Source organism: Aphelocoma coerulescens, chromosome 2, assembly GCF_041296385.1.
Source record: "Aphelocoma coerulescens isolate FSJ_1873_10779 chromosome 2, UR_Acoe_1.0, whole genome shotgun sequence".
Taxonomy (NCBI): Eukaryota; Metazoa; Chordata; class Aves; order Passeriformes; family Corvidae; genus Aphelocoma; species Aphelocoma coerulescens.
In genome coordinates this window covers 36,282,949-36,297,480 of record NC_091015.1, presented here as the reverse complement: position 1 = coordinate 36,297,480, position 14,532 = coordinate 36,282,949, and the positions used below count along the sequence as shown (strand labels likewise).

Below are 14,532 nucleotides of genomic sequence, written 5' to 3'. Positions count from 1 at the left end.
ATCTCTTTGAAAAAATACATTGAAATCTTCAGGAAATTAATAACATTTCTCTAATTGTAGGAGTAGGGTAGACTTTGAGCAGCCCCATCTCATGGCTGACAATTCACATTTCTACGAGTCTCCTGCAGCAGCTTTATGGCAACCTGTCCTGTTCAGAGGAATGTACTCAAAATACATTGCTAGGAGAGACAAGATAATAATAAGATTTCCTTCAAGAGACTAAATGTGCTCATTGGCACAGCAAGCACAGAGGATCACAGATACAAATTGAAGTGGATGCTCCTAACTTTATTTCCTCTTTCAATTTCTTTAAGTGTGAGTGTTGCAATGGTTCTATTAACCTCATTGAAATGAATAAATTCTTCACTGCTTGTTGCATAAAGCTTTTAGCAGCTAGGCTTGCAGGCCTTAGGCAAAATAAATTTACCTTAGAAGGTAAATTCCCATGGGGATTAAAAAAATTAAATATTATCTAGTTCTGTTCTGAAACATTTTCTTCCTAGAGTTACATAAATGTCATTCGCAGCTCCCAGCAGCCCCTTTGTGCCCTCCATTGCTGTTCTGCCCTTTCTCTGGGCAATATGATTTCAGGACCTTCTTTTCCCCCTTTCCTACCAGGTGTCTCCAGTCTTTCCTCCTGTCCCTACACAGCTTTCCATATTTCTTACTCTTGACATCTGGAAATATTTATTGCTCTGATCATCATTGCTGGAGCTAGTGGTAGATATAAAGCATCATGATATCTTTCTTAATGACTCATTCAAACATCAGTTCTCCCAAGGCAAGCCTTTATGGCATGCCAGGACTTTCCTCAATGACCAATTTATATTCCAGTACTTTCAAGTATTCTGTTTTTAGGGAATACACGGAGAAATGGATTTGAACAGAAATGTCCAACATCTGTTTTCATTCAAGTATATTTCTTATAATTTCCTCTAGTGGATCAAATGCACTGCTAGTTAGCAGTCCTAGGAAAAAAAATTCTCCAGCAGAACATATTTTCAAAGATATTAATTTGTTAGGAAAACTAAGAGATGGAAGGTCTCCCAATTTGTGCATTTCAAATATGACAAAAAGATATTTTTCTTTCTGAGGCAAAACCAGAGGCATCCATAAATAGATGGAAAAATAATCATTCTTTCATGTTTCTTCTGTTTTAAGATATGTGGCCAAAATACCAAGGGAATGCCTTTAAACTGCCCTATTGCTTATGCTTGTAAGGAATAGTCTGTGAATAAAAGAAGAAATTGCCAGACATTTGACTTTATGTTGGGGATAATGTTTCACATAGAGGAAGGAAAAATACATTTATTCAGTAATAACTTGTTTTGCTTTTAAAATAAAACTAGAAGACAATGGTTTGGAGAAGAGCAGGCAAGTGCTGAGCTGCGTGTTAGGCATGGACCATGTAAACCTGTCCATGCTTCACCATTGTTTTGCCTTAAATGCTTCCCTGTCACCAGGGGTGAAGTTGCGTGTGTTGTCTGTGTCCACATGGTGCTAGAAAATTAAAGCTTTCTAGACTGAACAGGAATGCCAGTTAGGGTCTGCTGCACTGCTGATTTCTTGGGTAGACTTCTGCCCATTGGAATAACTAATTAATGTCACATAAGGCATAGGATATGTAAAATAGTAACAACTCAGTCACTTTATCACAGCTTTGCTGAACAGAGACAAGAGCTTCCTTATTCCACTCCAATTTGTTGGGTGGTTTCCTCCTTGACTATGAACATGTATTTTCTTTTGTCAAGTCTCTTAGGGATTATTTTTTCCCATTTATTTTTTGCATGATTACAAAACCTTTGAAAGGTTTCAGAAGTTCTTAACAGATTTAAGAAGATATTTCCTTAAAATCTCACAGAACACTTCAGTCAATTTCTTTTCAGTTCTCATCCTTGATTTGCTCTCAAGGGTCTGAAGAAAACAGACAAAACAAATTACAAGCACATCTTGCAAGGCTGATATACTTGTTTGGAGTGTGATGGTGATTCTAACAGAATATTACATTTCAGGTATAGCTGAGTGCTTGTTCCTAGTATGAAATGAGGATCCTTTCAAACAATAATGTCTGTATCCATGAGACACTTAAGATTATTTACCTTATATGTATTCTTTATATGTATATATCTATATGTGCATATGTAGAGAAAGAGAACATAATTTATGTAATGAAAAAATAGAGAATAATTTAAAATACAAATAGCATTAAGGAGCATACTGGTAAACATGTCAAAATGTTTAAGATGAATACAATGGGTAGAAATCCTAGTTTTCTGTTTTGCTGAGATGGAAGACAAACCAGAGCTTGTGTGAACAAAAGGGAGACTTTCAACCTAGGCTACCCTTTTTGCTAGTTGTTTCCTTTCTCAGCCTTTCTCTGTGCTACTGCCCCTGACAGCTTCAATTCGTGGCCTATCTCAGAATAAGCCCCTGTGGCTGTGCACAGGCCACATGCATGAAAATGTTATTGGTTTTCAAATATAGCTAAGAAACTGCATCTCAGGCAAAAGTCATTATGGTCAGAGCAAAAAGCTAATATTCGGTATTAAACATTTCTTTAGGTAAGGCTTGGGAAACTCAGTTTGCTCTGTAGGTGCTGCTGATAAAGTTACCATATGACCAACTTGTGTGGGATAGAAATATTTTGACGTACATCTTTGCCCTTTTAAATACAAATGGAAACTTAAGATGAAGTTTTATTTTGACCATGCTGATTTTTGTAGGATTCGTCATGAGTACCCCATTTAGAAGAGGGATGAGTCATTTGGCTATCCATTTTTAATACTCTGAGAGATAAGGGAAAAAAGAATCGCAAAAATAAGAGTTTTTCTTTATAATATTAAATTTGGTGTGATTTATTAAAAAAGGAATAAGGAAAGAGTAGTGAATTTGTGAACAGTTAGTAATATTTCTGAGAGGTCTGAAGAAAAGAAGGGCTAAAGATGGAGGATGCAATTGCCATCTTCAGCTACTGAGGAAGTGCTTACGGGGAACACAGAACCACACTGTTCTCAAGTGCCCAGAGAAAGGATGAGAGGCAAAAGATCCCAGCTTCAGCAAGGGATCTTATTAGGAAAATCTTAATTTTATTAGTTAAATAATTAATAAACTCTTATTAGGAAAAACGAAAGCTTTCTCTGCAATAAGCAATAGTCAAAACTGAGCAATTTCCCCATAAAAGTTGGAATCTCCATTCTTGGGGATTTTTGAAACTAGGCTGGACAAGGTGCTAAGGAAGCCAATCTAGCTTTGAAGTTGCACTACCTTGAGGAAGGAGTTGAACTAGATAATCTGTCATCAACCTAAATTATATTGTTTAATTATATTGCTGATTGCAGATAGTGATATTTCTAAGTCATAACAATGATGTGGTTCTCTGCTTGAAGTGTTAGCTCTGTCCTTGTGATTTAAAAATCAAACAATTCAAACCTGATTTTCCCCTAGAGTTTGAAGCAAAGTTAGGAAAGACAATACTTGTGTGCAAGACTGTTTCTACATCACATGCTGAAGCATTTTAAAGATGATTCAGGGTAGAGTGCTCAAAAAATCCAAATGCTGATTTTTAAAAAAGGCACTTTTGATATTTTGTACATTGATTTTCCTAGATCTAATAAAAATCACAGTAATTTTTCCTAAAATAAGGGTTTATTAATGGAAATTAAACTGCTAAGCCTGGTGACTATTTCGTTTATATAATATTTATATAATGAGCTAACATTTAAATAATTTATATTTATATAACGAGTTAACATTTGAATATTTTTTAAGTAACTACTATAAACTCAGTGTTTTGAACACTGATCCTACTAATGTGATAGAACAGATGCTATTATTGGATTTATAAAGCAGTTTTCTGTAAAATTCTGAATGTTGCTGTAGATTGATCACATCATTGCAGGACGTGCAATCAAGCTTACAATTACTCAGTCATAGGTATTGGGGCTAAGCTTATATTTAGACAAGCATTTGACATATCAATCAATATGATACCATGAAAGATTTACTGAAGATGATCATACCATAACTCATTTTTGCTATGTGAAAAAAAAATTAAGGGAGATAAATTTAAAAAGTTCTCCTCTCCACTCAGACTATTTAGATTCCACAGAATGTCTGATGTTCTTTTAGGAGCTATGAATAAAAGTTGCATTGATTCACTCCTTTCCTCAAAGTGCATGAAGAGAAATAAAACTTAAATAAAAAATGTTTTGCTGCAGTAGTTACTGCAAATAAAGATAAATCTACTGGAGGTATCAGGATAAGCCTATTAACTTACAACTTTTTCTGCCTATTTCAGGAAAGGCATTAAAGCAGTGATTTGGGTACTTGTTTGCCTGGCTTTGCTTGTTAACCGTGTCCGTAAGGATGAGAAGTGTGAAAAGTCTACTTTCTTTTCCTGGCTTGAAGTTTCTGACATCCAGGAAGGAAAACCAAATACTTCCATTATCTAGAAAGAGAAATGTAGCTGCGATTGAAAAAGTTTTCCATGATATGAAGTGAATATTCATCTTTCTAAGATACACTTCTCTTCAGGAGAATGTATGAGGTTCTGTCATTGGCTGTTTAATAATTCCAGACGTTGATGATTTACGCCAGATCTGGAGAGCTCAGTGTTTGCCTGCCATCTGTCCCAGCTAATCTCCGAATTCCATCTACAAACGTGGATGACTTACAACTTCCCTGATTAATGTCATCTATCATTTTCTTCATAACACAGAGCAATTAATCTCGGCTGGTCCCAGGGGTCCGCCGTAGTAATAGGTTTGTGGGGGATAGAAACAACCCGCAAAAGTCTGTTTGGGAATAACACCCTTTAACACCCTTTCCATCCTTTCCTTCCCCTTCACCCCCGTTTATTCTTCTTTCCTTTATTATTCCTTTTCTGTGTGTGTTTGTGTCTTGTTTCCCCCTTTTCTTGTCTTTTTCTCTTGTTTCGCCCCCTCCTGTCTCTCTTCCCTGTCTCACGCCCGTGACGGGGCACTAGCGCCAGGAGCTCCCTGGCCGTGGGAGCGAGCGCGGTGCCGCCGCCCGCGGGGCTGGGCCCGGGTGCGCAGCTCCTAATCCCGGACCCAAGGGGCGGCGGGCAGGTGCCCGCACGGGCCGGGCGGAGGAGGAGAGAGAGGAGAAGGAGGAGAGGGCGGCCGCAGCTGCATTGCGGATGGAGCCGCTGGTTCCCGGGGAGGGGCGGCCGCGTGATGCCGGGGGGGCGGGTGAAGGCCCGCGGAAGGCGGCGTGGGCGGTGCGGGGCACCGGGAGTGCGGAGCCTCCGCCCCACCGCAGGAGGGAGGGAGGTGCCGCCGCGTCCCGGCGCGGACAGCGGAGCGGCGAGGGGCGGTGAGTGCGGCGGGCGGGCGCTCACGGCAGCCGGGGGTGCGGCGTCCTCCCGCTTCGGGGGAGCGCCTGCCCTCCCCGGGCTCGCCCTCCGCGGGCGGCGGCGGGGCGCGGAGCCGCCGCAGGGAGGTGCGGGGATCGGGCGGGGGGTTGCAGGCGGCCGCGGAGTCGGGCTCTCACCTGCGCCCTCCGCTTCGCCCTCTCCCCGCCGCTGGGCTCAGTCACACCGGGACCTTGCCCGCGCTGCCGCCTCCCCGGCTGCCCCGGCGCGGCTGTGGCCGGCTGGGAGTTGCCGTGTTCTGGCAGCCGGTGCGGGCTGTTCCCGACGTGGAGTTGCGAGGGGGCCGGGCGGGCGGCTGGGAAAATTGTTTGCCGGGGGTTCTTGTAGGTGTCACGCAGAGTTTAGTGCTCTTAGAGCCGCTACTTGGCTGTGGATACACTCTTCGGGGGGAGGCAAAGCAAAAGGGCATGACGTGAAACCGTGGCTATAAAAAGCAAAAAAGCTATCAGAGAGGGTTTGCCGGGCGAGCCTTTGGCCTGGGACTGAAGCTGTCAGAGTGCTTTGTGAAAGCAAATAATTTCAGTTTTAAGGAAAAAAAAATCTCGTTTGTCAGGTTAATTTGTGCGTGTTGCAGGAGCAGGGCTGTAGTTGCGCCCTTTACACACACGCAGAAGTACCGCTCCGTGCCTGGAAGCGCTCGGTGCTGCTACCGACGTGCTTATGCTGCGTTTTGTAACGGGACCAAACACCAAACACCAGCCAAGCTGATGTTGCAAGAGTAGCGAAGAGGCGTCTGAACAGAGACTTGAGGGCATAGGGATAGTCTTATATCTCATACGGTGAGAGGACTTCTGGTGCTCTCTTAAACAACCAAAATGAATGTAAAGAACAAAGTATAATTAAAAAAGAAAATAACTCTTGTAGTAAAGGCTGTTGGCATAAAGTTAAATTCAAGCCATGGGTGTTTTCCTTTTACTAACTCAGCCTAAGTGAAATGTAAATCTGTGTTATTAGGAAACTGAAAAAAAGTAGTTCTGGGTTATGGATGTGGCTTTCTATGTTGTATGAACTATTTCATGTCTAACACTGAGATTGGGAGGCTTATATTCTAAGTGAAATTTCTAATGTGGCTACATTTAACAATTTATAAATCAGCACTAAGTTCAAAGAAGCTGCACTGAAGAAAGTTGGTTTAGCAGAGTCGTGCTTCATTAAAATGTTCACTTTCTAAAAATTGATTAGGTCATCCTTTAGTTTTAATGTGCGTAAGATAACATATTAAAATAATTTGCTGTTTATATATAGGTCACGGGACCTATCCTGTCCTTTTTGGACTCTAGTTCTCTTTTCCAAAGACTCTATTGAAAAAGCCATTTTTTCTAGGAGGTCTCTTTGAGAGCATCTGGAAGACTCTTGGGGACAAATGTTATGAAAGTCACTTGAGAACATCATGCTGTGCTTTGGGAGCAGGTGATTTTCTTAGGTACAAGTTGTCCATGACGTGTTCCTCTTTTGGCTGTACTATTGGCTTTATTTTAGAATGACTCGGTTTCTCTTAAGGCCATTGGTATAATAATAGACAATAATTTAAGATTTCCTTAAAAGAATCCAGATTTATGTAACTGGTTAATTTTGAGACCTGTTCTGACTTGAGATTGGGAAGGACTGTAGAGATGCTTCTTTCTTAATTATCAGTTGTTTCATTGGTTTTATGGCACTTCTCTGGAGTAATGCAAGTTTTCTGCTGCGATGGTACAGGCTGTAATTCATCACTACTTTGCCTCCTTGGAACAGATTAAGTCTTAATATTGTCAGGGGCTTGTCTTTGTAAACTAAGGAATTTAGAGCATCTTTAGCAACTACCACATTATTTCTGATGTTTTATAATTCATTTTCCTGGGTAATACAACATACCAGAAATTCCATCTGTGGTTAGACACTTGGACTCCACATTTGTATTCCCACATTGTGCATTTTATGACAAGGGGGAGTAGTGGGAGGCTGACAAAGTGATAATATTCTGACATAGTACTTCTATAGGCTATATATCACATCAGCGTACCATATATTACAGCAATCATATACAGTGTATCTGTCACAGCTGGCCGTAAGAGTTGGGGGAAGGGAACTAGGATTGCTGCAGTTAGGCCCTCCATCCAAACCCACAAGAGAACAGCAAAGTTTGTGTTTGGATGCTATTGAAACATTAATGTGGACAGTAGAGAAAGGGATAGCTTTAATTACTAGATTGTACTTGATACTAAAATTTTTATTGAATTAATGAATTCAGTTGAAGTAGTAAGATCCCATGCTTTCCATCCTTTGTAATTCCTTAGGTCAATGTGTGTGGGGTGAAATACCTTTTCACTTATGTCTTCCTGACTGCTTTAAATTTTAAAGATGTAAGTCATTGCTTTATCACACTTAATTGATAGTTCATCAATATCCCAAATGTATTCAGAATTTAATCAGGAAAAGAAAGCATTTTAATTTTTGTTTCAACAGCTGTAAAACTATATTAAATTCTTACCCAGAATGGTCTACCTTCTCTGGCTCTGTTTCATTAGACTGACAAGAAAATGTGTAGATAATATAAAAGATATCCTCGATTTTTTTTCTTTAATAATTTGAAAAAAATTCTTGCTTCTTCATTTACTTTCTTCAGTGCTTGAGGCTTTTACCTGACAGAGGTTGAAACCAGGATTAAATGTCTTGTGAAGGAGATGCAGGAAAAGATGAGCTAAAATGCTAATATTCACATGGATCACAGGTTTCAGTCTGCTATGATGGATTGTACTAATGTAAAAGTTACTCTTTCTTTCAGAAGCAAAACTGTTCATGAGCTAAGTATATTCAATATCTTCTTTGAGCTGTTACTTTATCATAAGCATAGACTGCCTGTCAGAACTGTGCTCTCAACTCAAATTACCACATACAACAAAAGTACCCAAATAATACCAGTGGTTCTCACATTTATTTCAATTCACAGACCATGAATAATTTTCCAGTGGAGTCAATTTGCCATTTAAATTTTGGTTTCAGCAGGCCAGTTTTTCTTAATTGTGTGTATTAGACCACTTGGAAATAATTTGCATATTACAAATAGAAAATTATTTTTGTAATATATGAGTATACACTTTAACTTTCATATGGTTGACTAGTGGTGTGTGGATATATAGCAGCTTTCTTGAAATTTATGTATGAAAACCAAGTCTCTCTTTCCACAGTTGTCCTTATCTCCTCTGTTGTATGTTTGGCAAAGATGTTCATATCCAAGTTGTTGAAGTTGAGGTCTTCAAATGATGTTGTAATTAATTCATTTGTCCTCATATTCATATTTGAATATATAACCTACATAAGATTTGTTCTGTAATAGAAACTTTGGGGTGAAATAAAGGAAATATTCACCTGGATGGTCAATGTAAAGTAGTAGCAGTGGAAAAAGCAAAATCTAACCGTATGATGCCTGTGTAGAGAGGGTTCTGAAAGATCTGATAAAAATAATAGTATAAACTCACAGCAATTTATGATAAAATGATATGTTCTGATCACTCATCTTCAAAAAGAAATAACTGAAATTGGGTCAGGTGCTATAAAGGGCTAACGTGATGGTCTGGTCATAAGGAGATAAAGGAGATCCTGATTTGTTTGACCAAGTGAAATGAAAGCTACGTAGGATATGGACTCCATCTGCAAACCCAGGTGAGCATCAACAGAAGGGAAGCAGAGGCTTTTGGTAAAGGACATTGCTGTCATGAGAACAACTGAGTACTACCCTTGAAAAAATTTTCTTGCAGAAGTTTTGAGAACATCCTCCTGTTGGAACACATAGGCTGTGAAACATCCAGTGGCAGTTGAGAGTGGTTGGGAAGTACTGCAGAAGTTTTGAGATGGAGTTTATCTATTTTTCAGAAGGGATTATATGTGCCCAGGAAGTGTTTGCATTTAGTTTCTGTCAAAGCTTTAAATGTCATGCCATGTAACATGCCAGTCCAGCTCCCTTTCAGGCTGTTTATAATGAAGCTTCAGAAACTCTTCATTCTTTTTTGGTACTTGCCAGTGTCCAGCCCCTCTTGAGTGACTTTTCTTCTATGTCAGCTTTAAGCTGCTTGCTGCTCCTTAGCAGGCTAAAGCCGCATTTTGTGCAGCCTGTCTTTCTATTCTTGTTTCTTTTGCCTTTGCTTCAGCAGCCTTCTGGGCTGTCTGAAATAAGACATAAATCTCTACTGCTCTCTCACTCCTCAGCCTGTGCTTAGGTCTAGCTCTTCCTCTGAATGGCCTGACACACTCTTAAAAATTCCTTCTGAAAACTCATTCAAAATATTTTAAAATTAGAGCTGTTTTGTAAAGGAATATGAAAAAAATAGGCAATGTAGGCATTTTTAGACATTATTCTGTCACCCTCACTTACCAAGGGCAGTGAGGAAAGTGTATTAGCTTGTGGAGCTGAAATTCTGCTAAAAATGACAGAATTTTAAAAGAAAAGACAAGTGTAGAAGAGCTTTAGTTTGGAGAATCTTGTTGGCTTTTTCTTCTCTCTTTTTTTGTTGTGCGTAACAGAGCGTGATTTTGCTTTTGTGTGGCATGCCAGCATCGCTGGTGGAACTACTCACATTTCAGATAATAGCACGGGCTTCTATTTAGCTCTCCGTTGCTCCTTAGAGATGTCTTTTGGATGAATCCATTAGCAACCATAGCAGAGTATGTGCTGTACTCTTCCTGCTCCAAGTCAGGATGTCAAAGTTTGGCAAACGCTAATCTGTCTCTTGGAGAGTACTTAGGTAACCTGTATACTTTGGGACTACTTGTTTGTCTGTTTGGGTAGCAAAGGCTTTACTTCTAACATAATTTTATTTAGTGGAAAGATACTTGTCATGGGTTAGTAAGCATAGTCCCGGAAGGGATGTCCTTGCTAAGGGGTGCTTACAGCTTCCTCTGGGACCTGACAGAACCTATCAGATGGCCAGTTTGAATATGGACAATTCTTTGAGCCACTTAAAATTGTGACCGCCTCTGTGATACACACTTAGGAATAGACAAACCCCCTCCCCCCCGCCCCCCAGCTCTCTCTTGTTTCCAGTGCTGGGACAGGTGGCTGCGGGCCCCATGTGGGGGCCAGTGGGCCCGGCCCAGGCCCTGCTTGGGCCAGGCTGGGCCAGGCCACGGCCATCCTGGAGCTGATGGGCCCTGTTCCACCCACGGAACCCCCCCGCCCCCCACAGCCCTGCTGTGGGCAAACAGCCGGCTCCCCCCCTCTCCAGTGCTGCCAAGATTCAGCTAAAGCGGCACTGCTGGCCAACAGAGGTCATGGTGACCAACAGTGATAAGCTTCATTCCAGCTGCAAGGCCGAGGTGAGAATAACCCTTTTAGTGCTGTGAAGAGCTGAAAACCTGAGGGGAGAGAAAGAGGAGATGCTTAAAGCTGAAATTCTGTTGTGAAGCTATGATATATCAGAGTATCCCATTGTAATTTCATGAAGATATGGGGGGTGGAGCATTCAACTTGTCAGCAAAAGCACCTGTGCTGAGATAGGCAGATGCTGACGCAGTTGTAATTTCATGAGAAGTTTGAACAGGGAGAGATGGAAGAGATGAGGACTTTTGCTCCAAATGGGAAAGAAGAAAACCTCAGTTCCTAGAGATGCTCCCAGAGATAGTCCTAAAGATGAAGATGAGGAGGACCCTTTGCTCCCAGGGAAGGAGAAGGGCCTCTGTTCTTAGAGATGAAATGCTCCCAGAGATGAGTGAAGAGAACTTTTGTTTCTGAACGGCTCAACCTTAAAATTCTACCCCAGTAATTTCAAGAGTGGACCCTCGAAAGCAGTTGTGGGAAAAGGTGTAAGTTGGGGGGAAGGGACTCACATGCAAGCAGAGAACCAACCTGGGTGGCTGTCTCGTTGTGATAATGTTTTCATGGCATGGGCAATAGAGACTTCTCTTCCTAAATGGACTGAACAAGGTTATTTTCCTCTTTTAGGTCTGTTAAAAAACTTCTTTATATTCTTTCAAGTTTGGTGCCTGCTTTGCATTTTTCCTAATTCTCATCTCACAGAAGGTAAATAGTAATGAGTATTTTGGACCAAACCACTACAATACTTTACATAAGTAATTTTGAGTAGATTCCAACTGAAGAAAGGTAAGTCTTTCTCTCTTCCATGGCCCAAAACAGACAATAGTGGTGGTAGTAATGTGGAATTGGAAATCCAAAAGTCATCAAACAGTTGAGTTTGAAACAGGGGCATGTTCATCCTGGCCAGAGTGAAAACAGCTGTGCGAGCCGTGTTTAAACCACGGTTAGGAAACTTGGAATGATTTTTTCATTATGTTTATGAAATTATTTGCCTCCTCTCTGGCTTTTTGCATCCTTAGTCTTGATTACTGTCCACTCTTTTGGTTTTATTTTCTATTTAAGTAACTTCTCCCATTTGCTTACTATTCACTTTATTCTGCCTACTCTTATATCCTTCAGTGTCTGCAACCCCAGAGGCAGTGGAAAGTTTAAAGTTGAGTTTGTAAGCAAATGCTGCTGCTGGATGAAAATTCCAAGTGTATAAGGTCTAATAGAATTATATTGAAGTGTCCGTGGGTAAATGACAAATAGTTGGTTTTTAATAAGGCTGTTGGACAGAAATTTCATGGAGTGTTTAGTATTACTTTAGCTTAAACTTTCAGCTAGGTTGTAAAATTATTTAATTTAGTGTAAATTGTCTGAAGGAGAAAATAAACATGTGGCTCTTGCCTCAAATAATTTACTGTATGAGGTCCTTACTATGCAAAGATTAAACTGTGTTATCTATCAGAAATGCAGATAGTTCTATTGAAATTTGTAATGTCCTTGGGAGGCAAAATTACACTTTGTAATAAGAACAAAAAGACATTACATGAATTTACTAATTTTAATTTTAAAAACTATTAATTATATCCTATATTTATTGATCTTTCTTCTTTGTGTTTTTCTAAGCTTGATGGTTTTTTTCGTTTGTTTGTTTGAGGAAAGAGAATAAAAGTGAGGAGAAGCCTACCCCAGATCAGTCAGTAACAATTTTGTTATTATGTTATCCACTGCCTTAAAGTATGTATAGTTTTTATAGTCCTACTTTGAAATTAGCCAATATAATAAAAACGCTAATCAGAAATCTATATTTTAAAAAAAATAGCTTTATAGAAGTATGCTTCTGAGTGCTGTGAATTTTCTTTTAAAAATGTACTGGTCAAAACACTTTGTTTGAAAAGGCTTCTCCTGCTTTGCTTTCAGGGGGACCTAAAGTATAAATGCGTATTTTATATTACCCCCAAGTCATTAAGGGTTCAGTTTTGTCACTGAAGGGAGATGTATTCTCCCACTGACTTTAATATGTGTAAGATTGGATTCCAGTAGCCCAGTAACTATATAATATGGTGATGTTCCTCTGAATAAATAAATACAAAAAAGATTAATCTTAAAATAATTGAGGACAGATCAAGACATTTTGAGAAATCCACTACAGTGACAATGTGATTATGTGAATTATCAGTTGCATGTAAATCCTACTAAGGATGATGGATAGAAATCCCAGATAAAAACAGTTGTAACAATATACCTTTTGTGGTCTCTGAAATTAATTTAATAAATGTTTTGGAGATTGACTAATATACAGATAGTGACCTTTTTGTTTAGGTCAGTGGGAAGTCAAATATATCTTGAAGATTAGTATTGATCAGAGTAAAGCCAAAATCAATCTTGGATTTTGAGGGTCATTACACTTGGAAATAGGATGCAATACTGCAAATGTTGGGTTGTGGAAGGCTTTTACAGTAATCATGGGAAAATAATCTGTTACTTAGGTGCAGTGTCTAAAAAAATGGATACCTGCTGAAAGATTAGTTATTTAAATAAGTAATAAATTCAGCTCCTTGCAGCTTTCCTTAGTTTGAAGGATGATATCCAACAGTCTTGAAGTTGGTATTAAAGTTCTCTTTTGCTTCAGTGCTGGAGGGATTTTGCCCTCCCTGTCTGGAAGTCATAAGCTGGTGTTGAGAAAAAGGTTAACCTATGTTTGTTTAGAAAGTTTGTGGGGGCTTTTTTAAAAGTGGTAATTGTTTTCTGTCTTGACTCGTTTCCTTAGATGTTTTGGTGAAATTTAATTTGTGCAGTTGTAGAAGTGGAAGAGGTAAACTACAATACATTGTATCTTTGGAATATTGCATAGCAAGCATAATCAATTTTACTGAAGGTGAGCTAGTGCTGCTTGCTAAATCAGAAATCTTTGAACGGGACTTTTTATTTTTGTCTTTAATAGATTTGTTTGTTTGTTTTGTCTAGTATAAGGTCTCTCACCTGTGTATCTCATTTAAAAATAACCTGGTAGAAATTTTTAAGATCTTACCCAAGAGTTTTGAAGAGAAGTAAGTCTGTGAAGATCTGACTTGACTGAAATGTCTATCTTGTATTAAGTGAAATGGTGTAAATAGTATTTTGTCCAAGATTCCTCTGTAAAAGATATCTTGATTTCCCCCCTTATTTTCAGAACCTGTTAAAAAAAATGAAGGTTGTTTCGTTTATTTTCTGCACAGAAGCCATCTTCTGATATGGCACTTTCTGCAGAGAGCACTGGATGATGTTCTCCAAAATTAATTGATACAACTGCATTGATATCTGTGATTATACTTTGGGCTGTCACCTAGCCTTATATATTGAAGTCTCAAAACCTGTATTTAAACTGATAAATTATGCATTTATATTTATTAATGGATGTGTATTTCTAATCTTTATGATGTGTTTGAATGCAGATAGAAGTCTATATGTACATGGGCATGCATATCAGATTCAGGGACTGTGTACCATTGTCCTTGAAAATGAAAGCCCGATATAAATGCAAGCTATTGATATTGGAAGTCATCTTCAAAGCTGCTCCATTAAAAGATATTTAACTATTAGTAATGAGCTACATTCCAGATACATTAGTTCATATTCTGAGAGATCAAAGTGCCAAGATTATAGATAGCTGTTCTCAGGCTATAAAAGTCCTTTTACTGGAGCAACTCTTCTTATCAGTGGACTTCTCTGGAATGTCTCATAATAGTTATCCTCAGAGAAAATCTGTAGTGGGTATATTAAGAAACTCAGCTTATTTATACCTGAAATAACACTTTGAAAAGTATTAGCAGTAATTTCTAGAGAGGACTAATATATATCACCTTTTGCTGCAATGACAGTTGCT

The 14,532-nt window shown here is 39.2% G+C and overlaps 1 protein-coding gene across 7 annotated transcripts in view; it reads left to right on the top strand.

Annotated features, from left to right (window-relative positions):
* Positions 1 to 5,249: 5,249 nt before the first annotated feature.
* The window catches only part of LOC138106437 (thrombospondin type-1 domain-containing protein 7A-like), a 285,545-nt gene continuing 276,262 nt past the window's right edge, over positions 5,250 to 14,532 (top strand). For 6 of the 7 annotated variants that reach the window (XM_069007028.1, XM_069007027.1, XM_069007030.1 and 3 more), the window contains exon 1: positions 5,250 to 5,334. The gene's annotated coding sequence lies outside the window, so the exon portion shown is untranslated. The remainder of the gene's footprint in view (positions 5,335 to 14,532) is intronic. The other variant, XM_069007029.1, reaches the window with a different exon arrangement.